Below are 27,472 nucleotides of genomic sequence, written 5' to 3'. Positions count from 1 at the left end.
GTGCCCCTAGTCTTAATAGTTTAATTTTGCTGTTGTTTCCCTTACCAGAGGAGACATATCTAGAAAAATGTTACTGTGGCTAATGTCAAAGGATGTATTTGCTTTTAGCAATATATTTTGAAATAACTGATAGGTTAATAACACGCTATTGCCCAACTCATTCATATTTAGTCCCTCTCAATGAATGTCATAACATACCCATATTCTTCTAAGGTACCCTGGCATAACAAGACAGTACTCCCCAATGCTACTGCAGCTACACCTTCTAGAATCAGCTGACACAACTGCCTATCTCCTGATATGGTGAAGTTTTCCCAATCATCTTCAGGGGTTTTTTCACCAACCATGAATAACTTGAGTAGATGGCACTGATACCCACCATGTTCCCTTAAACTAGGAACTTCCCCTTTCTCCCCAAATGGATGCCAGAATGATGGCAGAATAACAGATTGCTTTTATTTTATTCGTTACATGATTAATCTGTGCTTCTGCCACTGACCGGAGAAAAAAATAATCTGCTCTTAGATTTATTCTTAGTAGGAATCTGGCCCTCAGCCAGTGGGAAACAATAGATAATAGGGTCAAGAAACATATTGGATGGTTAATGGGATGTTCTGGGGAACCTCAACATTTATGAAATGGAGACAGAGAGGAAAAGAAACCATCAAAGACATGGAGAGCCTAAGAAGAGGATACCTTGCTGGAAGCCAAGAGATGTAGGAGATTTTAAAAAGAGGCGATGAGACAGGCAGAATAATTCCCTCCTCTTGGGTATGCGTGAGGACCCGTGAATATGATGGGCTACCACTCCCATTATAATGTTAGGTTATATGACAAATGTGAAGGGACTTTGCAGCTGTACTGCCAGTCTCTAATCAGTTGACTCTGTGTTTGTCAAGAAAGATTTCCTGAGTGGGCTTGGCTTAATCAGCCAAAAACTAAAAGAACCCTAGGCTTCCCTGAGCTCAGAGACTCCAAGTAGCAGAGGTTCTCTCTTTTCTGCTGTTCTTGAAGAAGCAAAGAGCCATGTTGTGAACTGCCTGTAGAGAGGGGCAGCCTTCCTACAAGCATAAGGAAATGAATTCTGTCAGTAAACTAAATGAGCTTAGAAGAGGAGACTGAGCCACATATGACAACGCAGTCTGCCTGATGCTTTGATTGCATCATTGAGTGGAGCTATGCTGGTCCACAGCTAGTCCAAGCTATGCCTGGACTCCTGATCCACAGAAAATGTGAGATAATAAATATGTGTCATTTAAACCACTAGATTTGTGGTGATCTGTTATGCAGCAATAGAAGAGTAATCCATTAAGCAAGGTCCCAGCTTTTGTAAGACTAAAGGAGAACTGGGATTCAATCTTTAGGTTGTCAGGTCCCTGACGTATGTGTTAGCATTTATGAGGGGCTGAATTTGCGGCAAAGATAAAGTAGAAACCTAGTTGTATAAATTAGTAGCAAGAGGGGGTGAGGAGAAGATGTAGTTTAATTGATGAAAGGGTCACATGGTTCATCTAGGACATTCCTGGTTCTGAGGTTGAGATAAATGGACAAATTCCATGCCACAGGATTAGGTCAATATATTGCTTGCTTTGCTTAGATCTGATTAACCAGACTAGAAGCCACTTGATGGCAGATATCATATCATGCCTATCTTATTCATTGATTCTATGTCCTCAGCCCCTCAGCTAATATCTAGCATATTCTAAGCACTCGATATTTGTTGAATACATGAATTTCACATTGGTCAATGTGAAAAAGTAATTTAAAAATATGAAATTTTTGAGGAAACATTAGCACAAATGGGCACTACTCTGTGATTTCTTGAAAATATTCAATTTAACTCTGTTAAAGTATGGATGATTTGAGATGTCATAACAGAGGCAGTGATATAGTTGTCCTCCAGCGAATCCACAAATATCTACTGACAGCCTGTGCGCCAGACTCTAGAATAAGACTCCTGTAATAGTTTCTTAACTGATGTCTCTGTATCCATTCTAGCTCTTCTTAGCCCATTTCTCCACATCAGCCAGAGTAATATTCTTAAGACAAATCATCTAATTTCATTACCCATTGAAAATCTTTTGATGGTTTCTCATTAGACTGAGGATAAAAGTCAAAGTCCTTAACTTGTCTTTCCATAATCTGGCCTCTGCCTCCCTCTCCAGCTTTACCCCTTGTCACTCACCTTACCACCTCAGAGAATTCATGCATTTTATAACCCCAGCCTAGAACATTCTGTCTTTGCCTACTTCCTCAGATTCCAGCTTCAATCTCTATTTAAATATAACTTTTTCAATGATCTCCCAATATAAATCACCCCTTCTACACAGCATTTATTATATCAGGTGTAATTACATTGTAGCATTACTTAAGATCCATCTCCTCCATTATACTAAAGCACCATGAGGTCAGGAGTTGTGTCTGTTTTGCTCAAAGAAATATCACTAGTACTAAGAATACTTCATACATATTTGTTGAATAAATAAAAGTAAAGGCCTAGGAGACCACCAACTATGAATTATGAAAGCTGCTGCTACCATCAGTTAGAACTACGGAGCCCTACCTAGTAATAATGTCACTCTAGAATACAAGCCCTAACCTCAGTGGAGTATACAGGCAAGCAGCCATGACAACTATCATCCCTACGACTCCATTTCCTCACCATAAAAAACAACAAAGTAAACATTAAACAGTACCAGAATTAAAAGCAAAGTGCTTCTCCTTTTATTACTTTTTAATACTGACCAACTGTGTAGAATTTTAAAATCCTTAAGAATTCCACTGCTAGGAAAACAAAAGTTTTAAAATCACTGATTTAAGGAATCCAAATTCTTTTTATAAAGAGTATTTTTAGAGAGAAAGTATAGAATAACATTAAAAAAATCTGACTAATAAAAGCATGCAAACTAAAGAACCTAATTGGGCTTAACACAACTCTGAAAATTAAATAGATCATGTCATTTTTCATTTGCTTTTAAAACCTTTCAGCGATTTCCCCACTGCTCTCATGATAAGAATCCCACTTCTTCACACTGTCTTAAAACCCTTCACAACCTGACTCCTACCTACTTATGCAGCTCGTCAGTGACCATTTCCCCTTCACCAACTCCTCCAACCAAATCTGCACTCTGGCCTTGGAGAACTACTCCCCCCAACTGCTTTGCTCTCTTTTCACCACTGGGCCTTGGTTTATATTCCCATTCCAGGAATACGCTTTATCCTTGTCTCCTTCAGGAGGACTTCTACTTACCCAACTTAGCTATTCCTTCATCTCAGAGGAGCTCCAGAATTTTTATATGGGAAGATTTAGTGGAGACACTCTGGAGGGGAAGAAAACTGGAGATTTGCCTTACAGCTATATTTGCATAACAAAAACACATTACTACTTGGGTGACAAATTTCACCTGGTGTAGTTTCGGGGACTTAAATTTCCTAATTCCCTCCTCGGTACTGACACTGGAAAAGTTTGCTCGACACTCTCTAAACTGAAAAGGTACAACATGCAACTGTGTATTTACTTCTATTAGAGAATTTACACTAGATTAGGGATGCCTGTCTACTTGTCTGTCTCTTAAGGGCACAGACTGTCTTTCCATGGTGATAGTCCTAAAGTCCTATCTCCTGGCATATAGTAGATTTTCAATAAATATTTTCTGACAGAATGAATCAAGTATTTTAGGAAAATCTATTATGTACAAAGTATAATGTTACGTGTTCAGAGTGGGGAATAGAGATACTTACTGCCGATTAAAAATATAAAACATGTTAAAATATTTACAATACCTTCAAATAAATAAGCAAGAGCAAGTATAAAAGACAGTAAAACTAGACATTTTTACTAACCAGCAGTCCTACACATCAACATTTCTAAGTGAAATGCCTACTATATCATCAATGAAGCATTAAATACATTGCACTGTATTTTCTTATAATGTGAATTTGACTGAATAAAGAGTGTTTAGCACTGTTAACTTATGAATAATATAAGCCACTAATTAACTAGAATACTCATATTCCTGATGATGTTTTCAAGATCCAGAATATAAGATGATCCACATTAGATGTCTAAAACAGCCTAAAACTCAAACCTAAGAAGGTACTTTGGGTTTTTTTCATTGTAAGGGAGGAGTATATCCTTAAAGAGGAAAGATACGATAGCAAAACAAGAAGTGGGATACCATGCTGAGAAGATAAATGTTACCATGAAGAAACGGTGTTGAAGAGCAAGAGTCAGTAGGATTTGGAAAACTTTAAATTCTAGGTTGAGTTTACTTTTGATTTGGTAACCAGTCAGGGATTATTAAAACTCCTAACTGGAACTGGAAAACACAAAGGCATTGCTTGAATAAATTTGAGCAGGGCAAGACTGCAGCATGAATTCCAGCATGGAAGATACAGTAAACCAGGTGTAAAAAGATGAGAGCCAGAACTAGGGTAGCAGCTGCAGAATTGGACAAATAATGGTTTTGTAAATCTAACAGCCCAAATGTTTGCACTGGAACTGATTTCATTAATCAGAGTAATGCCACAAATATAAACTTTCAGGCTGTTATGATACAATCAAGAAAACGTTTGCTTCATAGATCATTTTATTTGGCAAATACGTACCCAAATTGTTGAGTCCTCAGATTAACTATAAAACACGCACTGGATTCATTCTTTCTATGTACTTCTGTATTTCTCTCTGGTGCCCTAAAAATAAGACTTAGGTCCACCTGTAATATCTCCTAGTTTACAAGGTGCTTCGAATCCTGAGTCAAGTAACATATTTTAAAATTTATTTCAATATCTTATAGGAAAAATGACTAAAGAGTTCACTGAGGATTCAAATTCAGTCTTTTCAATTTCTTGTTTTCCATTTTAATCAATCTGGTGCATTACCATCATGTAGATAGCTGCAAGCTTATGACAAGACTAGAAAAAACATGTTACCACACCATCATATAAAAGCTAAGAACTTAAAATTTGATTTCTTAAATAAAAAATATTTTTCCCGAATTTTTTTTATTTTTAACAGCTCTTCTGAGATATCCTTGACATATAAAATTATACATACTTATTTTTTTCAACTTGTGCTTTTATATATGTATACATTGTGAGAAGAGCACCATAATCAAGCTAATTAACATATCATCACCTCTATATAGTTACCATTTTGTACGTGGGAAGATTTAAGATATATCCTCTTTGCAAATTTCAGGTATACAACACAATAAAACTATCATCACCATTCTGTACATTACATCTCTGGAATGTATTTGTTTTGCATAACTAAAACTTTGTATCCTTTGACCAACATCACCCCATTTCCCTATTCCCCCAGCCCTTTGCAAATCATTCTACTCTCTACTTTTCTTAAAAAACTTTTTTGATGTTTATTTATTTTTGAGAGACAGCAAGCGAGCATGAGCAGGGGTGGGGCATGGGGGGTGGGGCGTGGGGGGTGGGGCATGGGGGGGTGGGGGCATGGGGGGTGGGGCAGAGAGAGGGAGACACAGAATCCCAAGCAGGCTCCAGGCTCTGAGCTGTCAGCACAGAGCCTGATGCAGGGCTCAAACCCACAAACTGTGAGATAACGACCTGAGCCAAAGTCAGATGCTTAACTGACTGAGCCACCCAGGCACCCCCTCTCTACTTCTGTTAAGTTTGCCTATTTTAGATTCCTCACAGAAGTGAGATCATGCAGTATTTCTCTTTCTGTGTCCTGCTTATTTCACTTAGCATAATATCCTCCAGCTCCATCCATACTGTTCCAAGTAGCAATATCTCCTTATTTTTATGCTTGAATATTCCACTGTGTTTCTGTGTGTGTGTGCACGCGTGTATGTGTTTCCTTTATCCATTCGGGCATTGAAGGACATTTAGGTTGTTTCCATATCTTGACCACTGTGAATAATGCTGCACCAAACTTGGGGGTGCATGAGATCTCTTTGAGATCCTGATTCTATTTCTTTTGTTACATACTCAGAAGTGGGATTACTAGATCATAGAGTAGTTATATTTTTAATTTTTTGAGCAACCTCCATACTATATTTCATAGTGGGTATACTAAATTACATTCCCAACCAACATTATACAAGGATTCTCTTTTCTTCACATCCTTGCCAATACTTGTTATTTCTCATCTTTTTGATATTAGTCATTGTGACAGGTGTGATGTGAAATTACTTGGTTTTGATTTGCATTTCCCTGATGATTAGAGATGATGAGCACCTTTTTGTATACTTTTTAGCCATTTGAATTTCTTTTGAGAAGTGCCTATTAAGTTCTTTGGACCATTTCAAAGTGGGTTATTGGTATTTTGCTATTAAGTTGTATGAATTCCTTACGTATTTTAGATATTAACCTCTTATTGGATATGTAGTTTGTGACCATTTTTCCCATTTGTAGGATGCCTTTTTACTCTGTTGATTATTTCCCTTTGCTGTGCAGAAGATTTTTAGTTTGATGTAATTCCATTTATCTATTTTTTTTTGCTTTTGTTACCTATGCTTTTGCTGTCATTTCCAGAAAATAATTGCTAAAACCAATGTAAAGAAGTATTTCCCCTATGTTCTCTTCTGAAACCTTGTGATAGCTTATGCTTAAGTTTTAATCCATTTTGAGTTGATTTTTGTGGATGATGTAAGATAGGGACCAATTTAATTCTTTTGCAGGGGGATATCCAGTTTTGCCAACACCCATTTGTTGAAGAAATTGTCATTTCCCATTGTGTGTTACAGGGACCCTTGTCAAAGATAAATTGACTATAACTGCACAGGTTTCTTTCTTTCTCCATTCCATTGGTCTGTATATCTGTTTTAATGCCAGTACTGATTACTATAACTTTGTAATGTCATTTGAAATCAGGAATTGTGATGACACTAGCTTTGTTTTCCTTGTTCAAGATTCATTTGAATATTTGGGGTCATGGTTCCATTCAAATTTTAGGATTGTTTTTTGTTTCTATAAAAAATGTCTTTGGAATTTTGATATGGATTGAATTTGTTGACCAACTTGGGTAGCATGAACGTTAACAATATTAATTTTTCCAATCCATGAATGTAGGATGTATTTCCATTTGTTGTTGTCTTTTAATTTCCCTCATCAATGCTTTATAATTTTCAATGTACAAGTCTTTGTCTCTTTGGTTAATTACTAAGTATGTTATTCTTCGCCCAGCTTATGTGGATGGGATTGTTTTCATAATTTCTTTTTCAGGTAATTCCTTGTTAGTGTATAGAAATGCAATTGACTTTTGTATGTTGATTTTACATCCTGAAACTTAGCTAAATTAGTAGTTCTAGTGGCTTTCTTTGTGTGTGTGTGCGCGTGTGTGTGGTCTTTAGTGTTTTCTAAATCATTTCATCTGCAAAGAGAAATAATTTTACTTCTTCCCTTCTTGTTTGAATGCCTTTTATTTCTCTTCCTTGCTTGATTATGCTGGCTAGGGTTTTTTTTTAATGTTTATTTATTTTTGAGAGACAGGTAGACAGAGAGAGAGAGAGAGAGAGAGAGAGACGCAGAGAGAGAGAGAGAGAGACAGACAGACAGAATCCTAAGTAGGTTCCAGGATCTAAGCTGTCAACACACAGCCTGACGCAGGGCTCAAATTCACAAGCTGTGAGATCCTGACATGAGCCGAAGTACGACGCTTAACCAAATGAGCCACCAAGGCACCGCTAATTTTTTTCTAAAAAAAATTTTAATGTATGCGGTTAGGATTTTTTAAATTTCAGGTTTATTAAGATAAAATTGACATATGCCATTGTGGAAGTTTAAGGTACACAGCGTGCTGGATTTGATACACTTGTATACTGCAAAATGATTACCACAGTATAGTTAACATTTCTAGCAACTCACAAAATCACCATTTCTTTTTTGTGGGGGAGGGTATTTAAGATTTACTCTCATAGCAACTTTATATAATGCCGTATTGTTAATTATAGTCACCATGCTGTCTCTTAGCTCCCCAGAACTTAATCATATAACTGGAGGTTTGTACCTTCTGACCAATATCTGCCCATTTCCCCCATCCCTCAGCTCCTGCCAACCACTTTTCCACTGACTGTTTCTATGAGTTCTAATTTTTTAGATTCCACGTATAAGTGAAATCATACAGTATTTTTCTTCTTCTGACTCATTTCACTTGACATAATGCTTTCAAGGTCCATCCATGTTATCACAAATGGCAGAATTTCCTTCTCTTTTATGGCTGAATAATATTCAACTGTGTGCACATGTGTGTGTGCGTGCATGCATGCACACACATATCACATCTTCTTTATCTATTTATCCATTGATGGGTGCTCAGGTTGTTTCCGTATTTTGGCTATTGTGAATAGTGCTGACCACGGGAGTATGATATCTCTTGAAAGTCCTTACTTTATTTCCTTTGGATATATACCCAGAAGTGGGATTGCTGGGCCATTAAATTGCCCTAATTCTAATTCTTTGAGAAACCTCCATAGTTTTACATAGTGATTGTTCCAGTGTGCATTCCCATAGGATTTTTAACACTATGTTGCTGGTTGTGGTGAGAGAGGGCATCCTTACCTTCTTCTGAATCTTAGAGTAAAAAGCTTCCCAATTTTTTCTGATTATGATGTCAGATGTGTAGTTCTCATATGTGGTCTTTATCGTATTTAAGTATGTTCCTTTTGTGTCTATTTTGTTGAGACATTTATAAAAAAGGTATGAATGCTTTCTCTACATCTATTGAGATTATCACGTGGTTTTTCTGACTTCCATTCTATTAATGTAGCGTACTACACTGATTGATTTTCATAGGTTGAATCATCCTTGCATCCTAAGGGTAAATCCCACTTGGTTATGCTGTATGATCCTTTTAACAGGTTGCTACTAGTATTTTATTGAGGATTTTTGCATCTATGTTCATCAGAGATATTAACCTGCAGTTTTCTTTTCTTGTGTTGTCTTTGGCTTTGGAATAAGGGTAAAGTTACTCTCAAAATGAGTTTAAAAGTATTCCATCTACTTTATTTTTTTGGAAGAGCTGAAGAAGGATTGATATTAGTTCATCTTTGAATGTCTGTTAGAATTCCCCCAATGAAGCCATCTGGTCCTGGGCCTGTGTTTGTGGAAAGGTTTTTTATTACTTATTTAATCTCTTTGTTATAGGTCTAGGCAGACTTTCCATTTCTTCTTGATTCAGTCTTGGTAGGCTGTAGTCTTTAGGAATTTATTGATTTATTCTAGGTTGTCATGTAATTGTCTTAATGGGCTCTTATGATCCTTTCTGTTTCTGTGTCATTTGCTGTAATGTCTCCTCTTTCACTTTTGAGTTTGAGTCTTCTCTCTCCTAAACGAAAGGTGTGTCAACTTTGTTTATCTTTTCAAAAAACCAATTCTTAGTTTTGTTGATTCTTTTTTCAGGAGAGAGTGAGCACGATTTGGGGAAAGGGGCAGAGAGAGAGAGAGTCTTAAGCAGGCTCCAGCTCAGGGCAGAGCCCAAAGCAGACTCAATTCTAGGATCCTGGGATCATGACCTGAGCTGAAATCAAGTGTTGGATGTTCAACCTACTGAGTAACCCAGGCGCCCCAGTTTTGCTGAAATTGTAGTGTTTTTCTATTCTCCATTTCTGCTCTAATATTTATTTCATTCCTTTGCTAATTTTGGGTGCAGTTTTTTCTTTAGTTCCTTGAGTTGTATGTAATGATAGGTTGTTTGGGATCTTTCTTCTTTTTTAATCGTGGGCATTTTTTGCTATAAACTTCCCTCTTAGTATTGCTTTTGTTGCATCCCAGGTTTTGTTAAATTGTATTTTCACTTTCTTTTTTTGTCTCAAGTTAGCTTTAAAATTCCCTTTATATTTTTTCTTTCACTCAATGGTTATTCAAGAGTATGTTCAGTTTCTAATTGTGAATTTTTCTGTTTTCTGTTATTGACTTCTAGATTCATTCCACTGTGTGTCTGAGAAGATATGATTTCATTTTTCTTTAATTTGTTAAGATGTGTTTTGTACCTAACATGTGATCTATCCTGGAGAATGTTCCTTGAGCACTTGAGAAGAATGTATATTCTGCTACTATTTGGTGGAAAGTTTTGTGTATGTCTGTTAGATTCATTTGGGCTATAGTGTTGTTTTAGTCAGTTGTTCCTTATTGATTTTCTGCCTGGATATTCTTTCATTATTGAAAGTGCAATACTGAAGTCCTCTACTATTATTCTATTGCTATCAATTTTTCCCTTCAGATCTGTCAATATCTGTTTTTATATATTTAGGGGTTCTGATGTTGGATGTGTACCTATCTGCTATACCTTCCCTTTATCATTATATAATGACCTTCTTTGCCTCTAGTGAAAATTTCTGACTTACAGTCTGTTTTGTCTGATATACATATTGCCAACCCTGGTGTGTTTTAGGTTACTGTTTACATAGAATATCCTTTTCTGTTCCTTTACTTTCAGCCTATGTGTTTTTATACCTAAAGTGAGTATCTTGTAGTCAGCTTATCACCAGATTTAGTTTTTAAATTTTTCTTTCTTTTAAAAAAATTCAGTCAGTCACTCTCTTTTCATTGGGGAATTTAATTCATTTATACTTCAAATAATTATTGATAAAGACTTGACTATCTCCATTTTGTTAATGTTTTTCTGTTTTGCAGTTACTTTTATTCCCTTCCTTCTGTCGTCTTTTATATTTTTTTCTGTAGTGATTTGGTTTGATTCCTTTCTCTTTTACCCACCTACCATAAGTTTTTCCTTTGTGGTTACCATGAGGTTCATATAAAGCTTCTTTTATTTATGACTATCTATTTTAATTTGATAACAATTTAAGTTCAACTGCATACAAAAACTATATTAGTTACAGATAATTTGCACACCATCATTGGAGTGTTATGTTATTCTGCATTTGCCTATATATTTACCTTTCCTAGTGAAACTTATACTTTAATACATTTTAATATTGCTGATTAGCATGTTCCAATTCCCCCTGAAGAACTCCCTTAAGGATTTCTTGCAAAGTAGGCCCAGGGGTGATAAACTGTCTTCAGTTTTTATTTGTATGGAAAAGACTTTATTTCCTCTTTACTTTAAAACTTTGCTGGGTACAACACCCTTGATTGGAAGTTTGTCTTTTAGTACTTTGAATTATAACATCCCACTCTTTCCTGGCCTGTAAGGTTTTTATTAACAAATTCATTGAGGGGCACCTGGGTGGCTCATTTGGTTAAGTGTCTGACTTCAGCTTAGGTCATGATCTTGCGGTTCAGGGGTTCAAGCCCTGTGTCGAGCTCTGTGCTGACAGCTCAGAGCCTGGAGCCTGCTTCAGATTCTGTGTCTCCCTCTCTCTCTGCCCCTCCCCCAGTCACACTCTTGTCTCTCTCAAAAATAAACATTAAAAAAAATGATAAAAAAAAAGAAATCCACTGACAGTCATATGGGGGCTCCCTTGTATTTGACGGGTCACTTTTTCTTGCTCCTCTCAAAAGTCTCCCTTTGTCTTTGACTTTTGAGTTTAAGTCTAGTGTTTCTTGGTGTAGACCTCTTTATGTTCAATCTATTTGGGGTCCTATGGGCTCCATGAGTCTGGATATCTATTTCCCTCCCCAGATTTGGAAAGTTCTGTCATTATTTCTTTAAATAAGCTCTTCACCTTTCTCTGTCTCTTCTCCTTCCAAGTCTCCCATAATACTGATTCATTTAATAGTGTTTGATAAATTATGTAGGCTTTTTTTCATTCTTTTTCATTCTTTCTTTTCCTCTGACTAGACAATTCAAAATGACCTGTCTTTAAATTCATTCTTTCTTCTGCTTGATCAAGTCTGTTGCTGAAACTCTACACTGTATTTCCAGTCCTGGCATTGCATGTTTGAGCTCCAGAATTTCTTTTTTTAATACTTACCTTGTCGAACTTCTCTTTTTGTTTTTGTGTTATTTGCCTGATTTCAGTAAATTGTTTACTTATCTGTTTTCACTTGTGGCTCGCAGAGCATCTTTAGAACAGTTATTTTGAATTCTTTCTTAGGCAATTTATGGATTTCCATTTATTTGGGGGTAGGTTATTGGAAGTTTACTGTGTTTGTTTGCTGGTGCCATGGTTTCCTGATTTTTGGTGTTCCCTGTTTCCTTGCACTGATGTCTGTGCATGTGAACAAGTAGTCATGTCTTCCAGATTTTAGAAGCTGGCTTCCGTAAGGAATGACCTTCACCTGTAGGGTGGAGCTGAGGGGAGGTGTGTGGGTGACATTTAAAGGGTGTGTGTAAGTACACTGATGCACCAGGTCTTGTTATTCATGGAGCACCAAGTGCAGGAGTGGACAGCAGCTCCAGGTGTCAGGAGGGACCCAGTGGCATAGCAACTAGGGTCCATGACATCATTCTCTGCATGGTCCTGGGTAGCAACAACTGAGGGGTTTAGCAGTGGCTGAGAGGGCTGGTGGGGTCCTCAGCAATGCCTCCAGGTCCAAGGGTGAGTGTCCTTAGGCTGGTTCTGAGTATGTGTGTGGTGGTGGGGGCTAGCTACAGGCATGCATGGGCAGTAAGGACAAGGCCAGCTGTGTGCAGTTGTTCTCCTGTGGGGGTCATCTCTCAGAACGCATTCAGTAGTGGATCTAGGTTGGTGGCAGGAACTGAATGCAGCCATAGGGGGGCATACACATGGTGGTGGCCTCTAAGCACTTATGTGGGGGCAGTGACAGCAGAGTGTTTAAACGTGCAGCTGTGGGGGTTGACAACTAGTGCATGCATGGCAGGGGAAACCCAGACTGACAGTGGTAGCTGGGCAATGGAGGCTAGCGGCTAGGTTGCATGTGATAGCATAGGTTATTTCGTTTTGTATTATAGTAGTGAAATATAAAAATCAAAATGCTCAACATATTTAATTATACCAATTTCAGCTTAGAAGTCTACATCACAAAAAGATAGATATTAAGACATCACTTATAAATATACTTAAAAACTAAATTTGTCTCCCCTCCCCCAAATATATTAAATATTAAATTACAGCCAATCAAAAACAAGAGTATTTAGTCAAGGTAGTCTTTATAACTATGCGTTTTGTTTTATAACTATGTGTTAACAGTGAACAATACTTCATATTTAAAATCTGAGGGGAAAAAAACTCCTCAGATAATCACACTTCTGCATAGGACATAAACTATAGCAGAGGATTTAATTTCAAACATTTCAACACATTTTTATACCAGCAATTAGGTAGAGTAGAAAACCAGTAAGACATTAGCATTTACTTCTAAGATTTGTAGAAATAATTCCAGCGCTGATTAACAATTAGATATCTCATATTCTGAAGCACTCTTAAATTTTTGAGTGTCAACTTGGGTGGCTCTTAAAACACTGAATAATTCTGAATAACTTTTTTGTTACTGTTCACAGTTGAAGAGAAATGAACATTTATTGCTAATAATGATTTATAAAGGGTTCTGCAACAAAATAACCAATCAATTGTGTTTTTAAATTATCTTTCAGGAGGGAAAAAAGGCAACAAATATCTCAAATACAGGTTTTACGTTCAAATGTACTTTTCACCTTTCTATACTAAGAATCACTCAAACTGTACTTACAAAATTGCCAAAGTATGTCGAGGTACCGAGTAAATCGTAAACGGCTCTGTTAATGTCAGACATGAATTATGTAAATGGAAAATAACTGATGATACAAGCAAGTCCAAAAAGACAGGATGCGTTTTTTTAATTAAAAAAAAGTTTTAAGTACAGGAGAAATATTAACAATACACAAGAAGACATTTAAAAGAGACGTAATGCTACCACCCATAATGACTACTCCCTCCCTGGGGGATGATGAGATAGTCCTTTGTCTCTACTAGCAGTGGTACAGATATACCAGTATTAGTAGTAGCAGCAACAACAGCAGTCAGTATTATTAAGTTATCCTTGCTTAACTTATACAATGTATAGAAACATTATTAGCATTACTTCTCAGAAATGTAATTTGTTTTATACACATGTATCATGCCAGTAGTTAAGAATTTTTGACATTTAGATTTCTAGAATTAAGTGAGCAAAATCAAAACAAATCTGTTTTTATAGGACTATACTATTTTTTTCACAGACATCTTGTTCACCCTTTTGAACAGTTAATTATATTGGAAACATAGATAGACTTCAGGACATTGCATTTCACTATCAGCAATGCCTACCAGGTCAAAGGTCTTTGTAAAATAAGGATGATGGAGGTAGACAAAGCGGGTAGTAAAATGATTTTGAATGAAAAACAATATATAACTGATTAAACACTTGGATTGGGTGAAACCTAGGATTCCTGTTTCTCAACACTATTGTTTGAATAAAGTTCATCCACTCAATGTTAAGTGTCAGTTTCAATCTTTCAAGAACGGTTAAACATCGCAAAGTATGAACAATGCTTCTATCATTCTTTTGGTGGTGTTCCTTATTTAATATATCCAAAGATCCAGTCAACAATGCTACTATTTATATCAAGCGAGGACTGAATTTTACTTTGCTGGGGTGTCTTGAAACACAGAAGGGAGATAGTTATGACAGGTAAAGGCCTGGTATACACAGTATGAAGTGTCTGATACAACACCACACATGTCAAGGATATCATGATTAGATGATCTAAAATGAGTTATTATAGGTAGCAATGTGAAAACATTAAGTCACAACCTCTCAAATCACATAGTTACTGATAGAGATAAGGAATGAGAGAGGTTGCCTTAGTTTGAGAAGCAAGTAATTTCATAACTAAACTGAGAACTACGTAAAATGTGTCTCATACGGCAACCCCTCTAATTTTCAAGCTTATTTTAAAATAATTATGATTTTATGAGTTGTTTGCAAGACCATGCTATATTTGGTTATGCCCCAATTAACCTTTTAAGACAACAAAACAACTAATGTAGAAACACTCAATAGCCCTATCTAATGAGAACAAATTTATACATAATGCACTGTATAAATACAAACCAAAATTTGGGCAAACACCACAGTTCATGAAAAATTTTTCCCTGAATTACTGTATTACCCTTCCAGTAGAGTTATTATTACCAGTTGGGAAGAGGAGAAAAACAAGTAACATTTGTTGTACTAAAGCTCAACTGTTATGTGCCATGCACTACGCTGGGTGCTTTCAAATATTGACTCATGTAATTTTGCAAGTGGCGATAAAATTTATTAGCCCCAGGTTACATCTCAAAAAACTGAGACACAGAGATATTATGCACTTGAAAAAAATTACATCTAGGATGGAAAGGCAGAGAAAAGAGAAAATAAAAATGACGGCCACAAAAGGCAGTTTGGGAGGGGGTAGGGCTTTGTCAGGAGATTTCAGGGGGTGAGCATGTGGCAATGGACCAGCTTTCATGCAACAGCAGACAACCAAAAGAGCTGTTTTAGGGACAGCTGGAAACACACACTGGCACAGGGAAGAAGATATTTTATCTTTTTATGTTTATGAACATCAAGTTTATTTTAATTGCCATAAAATTGTGAAAATGTTCGATCTACAAAATTAAATGTAACCAAATCTCATTTATTTTTTTTTAATTTTTAAATTTTCTTTAAAAACTTTTAAAGTTTATTTTATTTGCTTTGAAAGAAGGAGTGAATGAACCAGCTGGGGAGGGGCAGAGAGAGGGGGACAGAGAGAGAATCCCAAGCAGGCTCCACACTGCCAGGTGTGGAGCTCAACCCATGAACCGTGAGATTATGACCTGAACCAAAGCCAAGAGTCAAAGGCTTAAGTGACTGAACCACTGAGGCACCCCACCAAATCTCAATTTTAAAGATACGAACCAGAAGTAGAATAGAATCAGAAGTTTTATAGGTAGCCTTAATAAGAGACCAGATTTCTTCGCCTTCAAACTTTATTCTAGAAAAAAGCCCACTGAAATGCCTATCAGTGAACAACTGAGCACACCGGCTTCACTCTGCATCAGCTTTATCCTCATGCTTGTTTGTCCCTTTCTCCTTTCTTCGGATAAATATGTTCAGTCCTTTTGCCCAATAGGTTTTTCTATTTCTACACCACCCCCAAGACTATAGCCTCTGATTCCTAAAGTCAGGGCTTCCCTAACTCTGTATCTAGCACCACACATTCCCTTCCTTTTTTAAACTGCAGCTTGTCAAAAGTAATTTCTCCCATCATCCACATAACGAAAATGCTACCTCTTGTGTAAAGCTTTTTTAGGCTAAAGAAAAAGATGCATTTTTTTTTGCTAGACTATTTCAGAAGAAACAAGGATTTATTATCTGTGAAGTCCAAAAAGCATTTACCACGTTATCAATATATTCTTTGCCTCATGCTATTTGTTCAGTTGCTTACATGTCTTCTAAGGGGCTGTGTTGACATTGTATATTTTAGGCTTCTGATAAGTAGACATTATATTTAACTTCATTTTTTATGGTTATTACCTTACATAATGTCATGCAAAACTAGATGCAGAACTAATGCTTCTAATATAGTTTATGTTCCATGCAATGTTATAATTCTGGATAAAAATAAATGAAATAGGGGCATCCTTGTGGCTCAGTTAATCGACTGACTCTTGATTATGACTCAGGTTATGATCTTATGATGGTAAGATGGAGTCCCACATCAGGGCTCTGTGCTGGGCACATGGAGCCTGCTTGGGATTCTCTCTCTCCTTCTCTCTCTCTGCCCCTTCCCTCCTTGCATGCTTGCATCTCTCTTAAAAATATGAAATAAAAACCATTCTTATCCATAACTTAGACTCTATGGCTATTAAAAAATATTAACTATATGACTCTCTAAAAATGTCCTCTTGCAACAGGAGAAACTATAGGGTAAGTCAGCTGGCTTTGGCATTCTCTGTTATACTTCCAGGAGATAGAAGAATTTCAATACCCTTGCTAGGCTGACGGTACTCCAGCTTAAACCTTTAGCCTGGTGCTTCCTGATAGCTCTCTTCCGAAATACTTTACAAATACAGGAGGTTAAAATATTTCCGACTGAGGACAAGGAATCCTTAAATTTATATAAGAAAGTGTCTTAAAGAAACTAATTTTTCCATTTTAAAGCAGAAATTTCACAGTAGTCATCTTATAATGGAAATTTTGGTATTCCGCCCTTCTCTAGTTTTAAAATGTTCAATCCCTATTATATTGCTAGGTAATTTATAAAAGTGGGCACAAACTTTCACTAAATTAGCCAAGAAACCAGTGGTGTTGTTATATCTCCACACTCCTATCTTTTTCACAGTTTTACTCCTAAAAGGGTAGAGTCTCATTCTAGATCATGTGATTTAAATATAATGACTTTTGGATGAGATCTGTGAAGTAGAATTAAATTTAGGCAATCCCTTCCCCCAACCATTTTTTTCACAGTTTATTAGAATAAAAGAACTCTTTCTTAAGTGAAAGAATGTAAAAAAAAGTTTGGCTTTGTTTTAGCTTTGTTATGCACCAAATGATATTAAGGTACCTAAGCAAGGAGGAGATCTGGTAAAAGAGTCTTGGTGTGATAGAAACAATAAATGAGTATATGTAACCATTGAATAAAAGAAAGAAATCAACAGGCCTCCTTAAAAACTCCTTAAAATCTGTTTGGGATTTTGAATTTCTAAATTTTAATTTCCAAAATTTTTTAAAAATAACCTTCACAGTTATTGTAAAGAAACAATTACCATGTTAGATATAATAACAATATTAGGGGGGCATAATGACCAAATAATAAATTCAGTACTATACTGAATATAAAGCATCAGGCTCTACGGGTGAAGAAAACACTACTGTGGTTTGCATAAACATGTAGTAGGTTAATTCAGGAATAGAATCCTGTACTTCCAACTGTTTTTATGTCTCAAACTATATATGCTATATATTTACTTGATAAAGTCTCTATTAGAAGTTATATTATATCTTGGATATACACAAACCTGCACACACATATACATACATACACACACACACACACACCTATATATATATGTAGGTGTGTGCAGGTATGTGTATACACACACACACACACACACACACACATATATATTTTTTTTAAGTAGGCTTCACACCCAGTGTGGAGCCCAATGTGGGGCTTGAACTCATGACCCTAAGATCAAGACTTGAGCTGAGATCATGAGTTGGACGCTTAACCTACTGAGCCACCCAGGTGCCCCTCTTTGATATTTTTATAAAAAATTTTAATAAACTCCTATTTCCCCTTACCTAATCCTTTGGTAAGTGAATACATACGTGCATACATACAAAATCACTTTCAAATTAGGCTAATATTCCACAATATTTCATGGTCTATAAGTCATACTTTAAAAATAATTCCCACTCTGGCTATACTGGGAAAAGGAATAAAGAACCAAGGAGACAGAAGAAATCTCTGCTTCCTTTTCTCCTCTGTCGTTTATTGTCTGCACAGTTATATCATTTGGATCCAGTGAGAAATGAAAATGTAGGGAGGACCCCTGTTTGCAAATTATTAAAAATGTAAAGATGGTAATAGCAAAGCATTAAACTGAAGTCCTGTGTGACTACCCAAATCACATGCCAATGAAGCTATCCTGCCCTTTTCCCTGTGGCCTTGACTTTGTTTCACACCCTCACCCACTCTTTTGTTGGAGACTTAGTTCCTCTAAAGTCAGCCACATTTGCCTTCACCTCTTAGCCACTACACAGCTTACTGGCAGAGACCACATAACCCTCTCTGATAATGCCACTATCTTCAAATTGAAATAATAAAAGGAGAGACGCATCTGAGTGTGATAAAAGGCAAGGTCCTTAGTTTAGCACAATACCTCTCAATGGTCTTTGAATTATTTTAATTGTAACCTAGTCCTTATAGGATAAGAACACTATATACTAAACCCACAAAAGGATCAACTTGCTAGAAAACTATACAAACGCAAAGTGCAGACTAACACATGAAAGTGAGAAGTAAACTTAAATATACCAAATATGTTGTGTGTGTGTTTTTTTTAACAAAGATAAAAAATTCTCTCAAGTAGGAGGTATGCGTTTGGCTTTTACCCTATCATCAGTTAAGAAGATTTTTGAACATGACTTCAAGGCTACAAAGTGGGCAACTTTTTAGTAAATGAATACTTGCTTGTACAGGTAAGTGCTGTATATACATGGGTAAGTAAAAAATGTACAAAGGCAGATAGGCAGAAGCTTGAATTTTTTATTAACAAATAATCATTTATTTATTCTTTTTGAAACAAGAAGGAGAATCACTATAATGAAACAAACTTTAGGAAGAGTAAAAAACAAAAAGGTTGTAGAAAAGGATATCTAGCAATCAGAGAAGCAATGATTGATTTTAAGATACAGTCTTCAAATATAATTGCAATCATACATTAATTTATTTCAAACACATTGTTCCTGCTCTTAAAAAGAGTATGATTTACTTTTATATGTCCAGAAAGATAATACAGTGAATCTTTTATAACTTAAGCAAAAATTTAATAAATATAGGCCGGTCTGTTCATAGTCAACACACAGCTTATCCATTTACAAATTATGTTGAATTTTCAGCAGCAATGTGCCTTTCATATTTTCTCTACGGGTGTTTTATTTTTAAATTTTAAAAGGTGTTATTATTTCAAAAAATAAGGTTTCTGCAAAAACATGACAGTTTTACCATATTATTAACATCATGTTTTATATGTAGATGTTAAGAAATACCTACTTTTAAGGTATTTTTGAAACATTTAAATAAAGTTTATAAAAGCTAAATATAAAATATAAGTGATATATTTAATAAACCATCTTGCATACCCACAATATCAGATATCTTTTAAAGGAGGTAGTGTGAACAAGATTCTGTAAGATTTTGTTTCTATTATTTTGTCAGGTCTAGCTAGCAGATTAGTAGTATCAAGTCTCTTATTTTTGAAATTTTTTTTCATATTTGTCTCAAATATTTCTATTTTTAAATTCAAGACATAGGAGGGAAAGTCATCGAATTTTACACAAATAATTCTTCTCTAAAGAAAGGAGTGATTTCTGAGTTTAAATAGAAGTTAGTTCCAACTGCCTGGAACAAGGTCATTTTTTGCCTCTATGCTAGAACCCAGTGAAAAAGAGTCACAATATTACCTTTAATGCATGCAATTCAAACATTACTAATTTTTAATTGGTTGGAGGGGGGGTCAAATAAAGCTACCTAGTTATTAAATGTAGTGGTTCACAAATTATGGTCCCTGGAATAACAACATCAGCTCCATCTGGGAACTTGTTAGAAATTTCTTGGAAATTCTGGGGCTCCTGCCCAGACCTGCTAAATCAGAAACAATGGGAAAAGGGTCTACCAATCTTTGTTTAAACAAGTCCTCTACATGATTCTGATTCAGCTTAAGAACCAGTGGCTTAAGAGACTCTTAAAAACTGAGAATAAACTGAGGGTTGATGGGGAGTGGGAGGGAGGGGAAAGTGGGTGATGGGCATTGAGGAGGGCACCTGTTGGGATGAGGACTGGGTGTTGTATGGAAACCAATTTGACAATAAATTTCATATTAAAAAAAAAGAACCAGTGGCTTAATAGGTCTTCAAAACGTATCAGAAGGTATTTGAAATAAAACTGTCCAAATTTCACGTATTTTTTTACTTATATAGTATCTCTAGACCAAATGAATAGTTTAAGTGAAGCTCATAAGAAACACAAATCAATTTTACAAATATATTAAATCTTTTTAGCAATAATACAATCAAACCATATGAGAGAGAAATTATGATCAAATGTAATGTCTTGGTCAACAACAGGTTAAAAAGAACCACTAAAAAAGCTGTAAGTGATTACCGTATAAATCATCTTAGGAATTAAGAAATCATAAGTACACAACAACTACTGAGCTCACACCAGGTACAAAATGCAACATAAAAGAGAGAAAACTACCCACTCCTTAAGGACACTGGGTCTGAAGTAAGCTATAGTAAGCAGCTTCATCAATTCCAATATAAAACAGGTCCTCTGATAACATACCATCTGGCATTAATAATATTTGCATCTCTTAGTTTTTGGGAGATTTTTCATTACTAATTTGATTTCTATACTGGTTATGGGTCTGTTCAAATTTCTTATTTCTTCCTGTTTCAGTTTTGGTAGTTAGTATGTTTCTAGGAATTTGTCCATTTCTTCCAGATTGTCATTTTATTGGCATGTAATTGCTCCACTGCTGGTGGGCATGCAAACTGGTGCGGCCACTCTGGAAAACAGTATGGAGGTTCCTCAAAAAGTAAAAATAGAACTATGACCCAGCAATTGTACCACTAGGTATTTATCCAAGGGATACAGGTGTGCTGTTTCTAAGGGGCACATGCACCCCCATGTTTATAGCAGCACTATCAACAATAGCCAAAGTATGGAAAGAGCCCAAATGTCCATCAATGGATGAATGGATAAAGAAGATGTGGTGTATCTATATATACATACATATATATATATATATGTGTATATATATATATATACATATATATGTGTGTGTATATATATATATATACACACATACATACATACATATATACATGTGTGTGTGTATATATATATATGTGTGTATACACACACACACACACACACACACACAATGGAGTATTACTCTGCAATCAAAAAGAATGAACTCTTGCCATTTCCAACTGCATGGATGGAACTGGAGGGCATTATGCTAAGCAAAATTAGTCAGAGAAAGACAAATATCATATGACTTCACTCGTATGAGGACTTTAAGATACAAAACAGATGAACATAAGGGAAGGGAAGCAAAAGTAATATAAAAACAGGGAGGGGGGACAAAACATAAGAGACTCTTAAATATGGAGAACAGAGGGTTGCTGGAGGGGTTGTGGGAGGGGGATGGGCTAAGTGGGATTAAGGAATCTACTCCTGAAATCATTGTTGCACTATATGCTAACCAATTTGAACATAAATTTTAAAAAAATTAAAAAAACACTGAATTAAAAAAAGATTTGCATCTCTATGCTTCTTTAGTATTCAACATGTCTTTTCTCTTAAAGGTAAATAATCTTTCTGCTCCTGTCATAAAATATATATTCCAAGTTTTAGGGTCTTTTAAAAATTTTCTTCTGATTTTTCACCTTTTCCTATTTTGCCTTCCTGACTAACATCTTTCTTGATAAACCGTAAAGTCATTCTCATCCATCTCTTCTTAGTTTTGAAGCTCATGATGTGTCTGTATGAACCCTGTTCCCTCACTTAACAACTTTTCCTTTTTCCACATATATTTGAATAAAGAACGTTCTAGGCTTCCTTTAAGAAGTATAAATCAAGGGGCACTTGGGTGGTTCAGCTGGTTAAGCGCCTGACTCTTGATTTCGGCTCAGGTCATGATCTCGCAGTCATGGGATCAAGCCCCAAGTCAGGCTCTGCACTGACAGTGTGGATCCTGCTTGTGATTCTCTCTCTCTCTCTCTCTCTCTCTGTGCCCCTCCCCTGCTCTCTCTCTCTCAAAATAAATAAGCTTTTTTAAAAAAAGTATAAGTCAAGCCAATGAACCACATCTACTTTTTTTAGATCCTTGAACAAATAAAATTCCTGAAAGAGGCCATTGAGAACCCCAAGAACGTTCCTCCAGTTAAATACCCAGGGCAGTTCATCTGGCTCTAGCATTAGAAATAATAAATCTGCATATAGTGTGGCAATAGTCTGTATAGCATTATAAAATATAACCCATTATCTTTAAGGAAAAGAAAATTAGCTTTCCTGATTTCTATCACAAAACATTTTGCATTGTATGTCCCAAACCCCCTAAAAAGTGTACTTCTAGTGATTTTATTGAACTATGGTCTCAATCTAACAAGTGTTCTTACAAGGCAGGCATTTAAAGGAAACAAACACTTCTTTAAAAATAAACATTATTCCATCTGAGACTTGAATATGCTAAAGCTGTAGAATAAGAACTTTTAACATAATTCTTTAGTTTTGACAAGTCATTTAAAGCTGCCAAAAAGCTGAGTATTAGAAATGCCAAGGTCTCATCCCCCATCCCCACAAACACATATGATCCTAATTACAGGACAGGAATACAGAGTATTTTATACAGGTAATATTTTGAAAAAGTATTAACTAATCAGTACATACTATAACAACAATAGCTGTTACTGATAATTGATAAAGGTCACTGTTTACTATCAGGCTCTATACTTAGTACTTTATAAATATTCTCTCTAATCCTCATAACAACTCTGCAAACTCAATGTTACTATTCCAATTTTACATGGAAAGAAGCTAAATCACCCTGTAAAATCAAGCTTTTCATTTCAACTTGTCTAAGGCAACACAGCTAGTACAGTAAGACTGATAACTGAACCCAAGCAGACTAATTCCGAAGTCTGGTCTTTTCTGCTGTGTGATAATTGCTTCCCCTAGATTATACTTATTATACTTATTTTACATATGTACTTACATGATGCTATATTTAACTGCATTACTTTTTTTCTGATTAACTTACTGGGATTTCTGGTGGTGAATAACAGTAAGAGCCCCAAAAGTATGTCTTAAAGAAAATTCCAGAGTGCTTTCTCTAAGTCTGGCCTTAATCCAATCTTCCTTGTTCTAAATTTTGATCTATGAGAAGTTGCTTCTGGCTGAGAAAGATAAAATGAAATGGCAGTTCTGCACTTCCTGTGTCAAGTGTTTCAGTATTCAGGAAAGTTTAATCTCCAACAGACTCAGGATTGAGCATTTCATGCTCTTTTCATTATAAACCAAAGCTTTTATGAAAGGTCACTAGAAAGCAATCAGAAGAAATAATAATGAAGTTCAAAAGAAACAAGAGGCACAGCAATCGTCCCAAAGTTGGGAGAGACTTCAGCAATCACTTAGTAGTCCAGTACGTGTTTGCAGATGGGAGAACTGAAAGCTTGAGAAATAAATGGCTGTCCAGGGTCCCATGTGATTAATCAAACTTTCCTGACACTCAGTCCAGTGCTGAGTTCATAACTGCAAGAATACCCTCTCTTTGCACTCACAGAGTTCTTCCTGATCCTGTATTCTTTTCTTAGGATCATTATTCTTTAGCTACTCCAGATACTTCAGAGAAATCTTGGACAAATGTTTATTTTATTATATTTATTGGAAAACAAATTTTACTGCTCATATGTGTACTTTCTTCTCCATTCTTACTACCACGCTGGATGGCAACCTCGAAAAGGAGAATAGTTTATTTATAATGAACATCAGCAATATGGTCTGTTATCAGTTGTTTAAAAAGACAAAAATGGAGACGATAGTGAAACACAGAAAATGGATGTCATAGTTAAGAATCAAAATTAAAGACATATTATGATTATAATTATTTAAAATAGTTATGCATGTAGTCAAGACAGAAAATATGGACATTTGGAAACAATAATTATTTGGTGGTTTATAATGGTTTATTTTAAAAAGTTATCTTAAAAAGGAAAAACCTTGGGGCACTTGAATGGCCCAGTCAGTTCAGTGTGCAACTTTGGCTCAGGTCATGATCTCACAGTTTGTGAGTTTGAGCCCCACATTGGGCTCACTGCTGTCGGCACAGAGTCCTCTTTGGATCCTCTGTCCCTCCTCTCTCGGCCCCTCCCCTGCTTGTGTTCTTTTAAAAATAAATAAATATTAAAAAAAATTTTTTTTTCAACGTTTATTTATTTTTGGGACAGAGAGAGACAGAGCATGAACGGGGGAGGGGCAGAGAGAGAGGGAGACACAGAATCGGAAACAGGCTCCAGGCTCTGAGCCATCAGCCCAGAGCCCGACACGGGGCTCGAACTCACGGACCGCGAGATCGTGACCTGGCTGAAGTCGGACGCTTAACCGATTGCACCACCCAGGCGCCCCATAAATAAATATTTTTAAAAATTAGTATTCATCTTAAGCTTTTTGAAGCTTGCAAACCTATAAAACAAGGGTCTGGAATTAACAACTAAAAGAAACTAAACTAACTAAACTAACTAAACTAAACTAAACTAACTAAACTAAACTAAAACTAAACCAAATTAACAACTAAAAAAAACACAGAAAAACAAAAAAAACTTCCTACATTGCACTAAATCACCAATACTTTTAAAAACAGAAAGATTCTAAGAAATTTCCACATTGTAGTATACTCAAATGGTCGTATTCAATCTCAAATAGTACTTATTTTTTTAGCATTCTACACTTATAAAGTTAGATAGGTAAATACTTTGAACAAGGATTTGTTCAAAGAAGCAAGTTCTGTATGTTACAGTATCAGTATACATGGTCATATTTCTAACGCTTGCTGTCTACTGAAACGTTTGACCACTTATTAAATGATCCAAGGGCTCTCAAAATCCCTGAATTACTTTTAAATTTTTTGTGTTGACTATTTTCTACTACATTCATTCATTCATTCAACAAATATTAATTGAGTGAATAACATGAGCCAGGCACTATACTTCTGTGCGCTGAGGACAGAGAAGTGAACAAAGCAAACACAACCTTTGCCCTTTCATTTTAGAGAAATGTGGAAGAAAATAATAGAAAAAGTAAGTAAAATACGAGGATGGTAGATGGCAATAAGGCTTACAAGAAAAGAAACACAAAGGAGGAAGGAGAATTAGGGTGGAGTGGGGGAATTTTGCAATTTTAGATTGAGTGGCTAAGGAAAGCCTAAGGAAAATAAAAATCCCAAATTGATGAAGGAATGAGCCATGGAAAAGTGTTACGGGCAGAGAAAATAGCCAGTGCAAATCTTCCAAAGCAAGAACTTGCCTGACACATTCCAAGAACAGCAAAGAGGTAAATACGACTAGAGAAAAGTGAGTCGGGGAGAAAAATAGCTGGTATCTGGGAATAACAGGGGTCCGGAGGATAGAGCCATGGTAGACCATTTCTTGGACTCTGGCTTTTATTGATTGAAATGAGAAGTTGATGGAGGGTTTCCCTCAAGGAGTGACATAATAAGACCTATATTTTAATGTAATTATTCTACCTGCTGTATTAAGAACTGATTGAAGTAAATCAAGGGCAAAGACAGGAAGACCAATCATAGGAGGCTTTTGTAAGAATATGGACAAGATGTAAAGATGACTTTGATCATAGATATAGCAGTGGAAATGGTGATCAGTACTGAATTCGGAGTGTATATTAGGGGCACAGACAAGAGAATATGATGACAGAGATGTGCGGATTTATCAGACATGGATGAAAGAAAGCTACAAATCAAGGATGACATCAAGGTTGATCAAAAGAACACAACTGCAATTTACTGAGATGGGGAAAACTTGGGAGGAAGTTTTGGTGGGGGCAGAGAAGATAAGAAATTCAGTATACTACATTACATTTTGAGAACATTAAATGAGTTCTGATCATCAGCAAATGGATGGTCATTTATAAAATTTCTTTTATGTTTATTTATTTTTAAGAGAGAGAGAGGAAGGGAGGGAGGGAATGAGCCTGGGAGAGCAGAGAGAGGGAACACAGAATCAGAAGCAGGCTACAGGGTCAGCTTCAGCTGTCAGCACAGAGCCCGATGTAGGGCTGGAACTCAGAGCACTACCAATTCTATCAATTTAGAGGTTGGAAAGTAGGGATCAGCAGAAGAGACTGAAAGTAGCAACCAGAGAAGTAGGAAGAAAAATTAGGAAAGTGGAAAAACTGAAAGCCAAATAAAGTGTTCAATGCTGCTGCCAGGTAGGTTGAGTAAGAGGAGGACAGAGAAGTGACCAGCACAGGGGTCAGTAATGGGCAATTTTGGTACAGTGGCAGGGGTTACAGAAAACGAACTCAGAGCATAGACAACTCTTTCAAAGAGATTAGCTGTACACAATAACAGAGAGAGAAGCGGAAACAAGAACTTTTTTAAAAAATGGGAGAAAAAAAATCCAGTATTATTTGTATATTGATGAAAAAGATCTAGTAGTGAAGGAAAAATCAATAATGCAGGAGAAAGAAATCAGAATTGCCCTATTGTTTTGAGACTCATTTAACTATGATATATAATAATTTTCCATTAATAATATTTCAATATTTATCTAAAAGAATCACAGTATCTCATACATTAGTAATAATATAATTAAAAAGTCAAAAATATATTTAACAGTTCCAAAAATAAGTATAAATATTGAATAAACCAATGAATAATATATTTTTTAGCAACCTCCTTGCTCAACACTTTATCAGTTAAATGTGTATTTTCTTTTGCCTTTTTACAATATACTTGCTTTAGGTTAGTGGTATTTTCAAAAGTAAGGATTATATTTTTATGTTAAAGATCGTATTTTGATATCTATCTATACTGATCTGTATAGTGGTTACTGCACTATTCATTCAAAGAACAAATCTCCTTTTATATTCACACAGTCCTCTGAAATGGATTACTAAAGCCACATTTTGTTCATATACTTTCACTGCAGAATTCAGTAAGCTGAACTATTAGCTGAATACCCTATATGAAAAATAAAATTATTTTACCTAATCAACTTTGCTTGAATTACACAAATATATGCCCAATTCCAAAAATATCCACATGTATTTGGAAGAGCTTAAAAACGGAACTACTTTTACACCAAGGGTTGGCAAGAAAACCAAAGGCCAAATAGTAAATAC

The 27,472-nt window shown here is 35.9% G+C and overlaps 1 protein-coding gene and 1 long non-coding RNA gene across 3 annotated transcripts in view; both read right to left on the bottom strand.

Moving 5' to 3' along the window:
• ZEB1 (zinc finger E-box binding homeobox 1) overlaps positions 1–27,472 on the bottom strand; it is a 199,024-nt gene that overhangs the window by 100,345 nt on the left and 71,207 nt on the right. The gene's annotated exons all lie outside the window — the stretch shown is intronic.
• The window catches only part of LOC124501125 (uncharacterized), a 54,471-nt gene continuing 48,076 nt past the window's right edge, over positions 21,078–27,472 (bottom strand). Inside the window, exon 4 of the long non-coding RNA XR_006959712.1 lies at positions 21,078–21,116. This is a non-coding gene — a long non-coding RNA (uncharacterized LOC124501125). The remainder of the gene's footprint in view (positions 21,117–27,472) is intronic.

This window comes from Lynx rufus, unplaced genomic scaffold (genome assembly GCF_022079265.1).
Source record: "Lynx rufus isolate CCGP_SWC_20201006 ecotype Redwood Valley unplaced genomic scaffold, mLynRuf1.p SCAF_7, whole genome shotgun sequence".
Classification (NCBI taxonomy): Eukaryota; Metazoa; Chordata; class Mammalia; order Carnivora; family Felidae; genus Lynx; species Lynx rufus.
The sequence above is the reverse complement of the archived record's forward strand: the minus strand, read 5'-3'. Positions and strand labels throughout refer to the sequence as shown.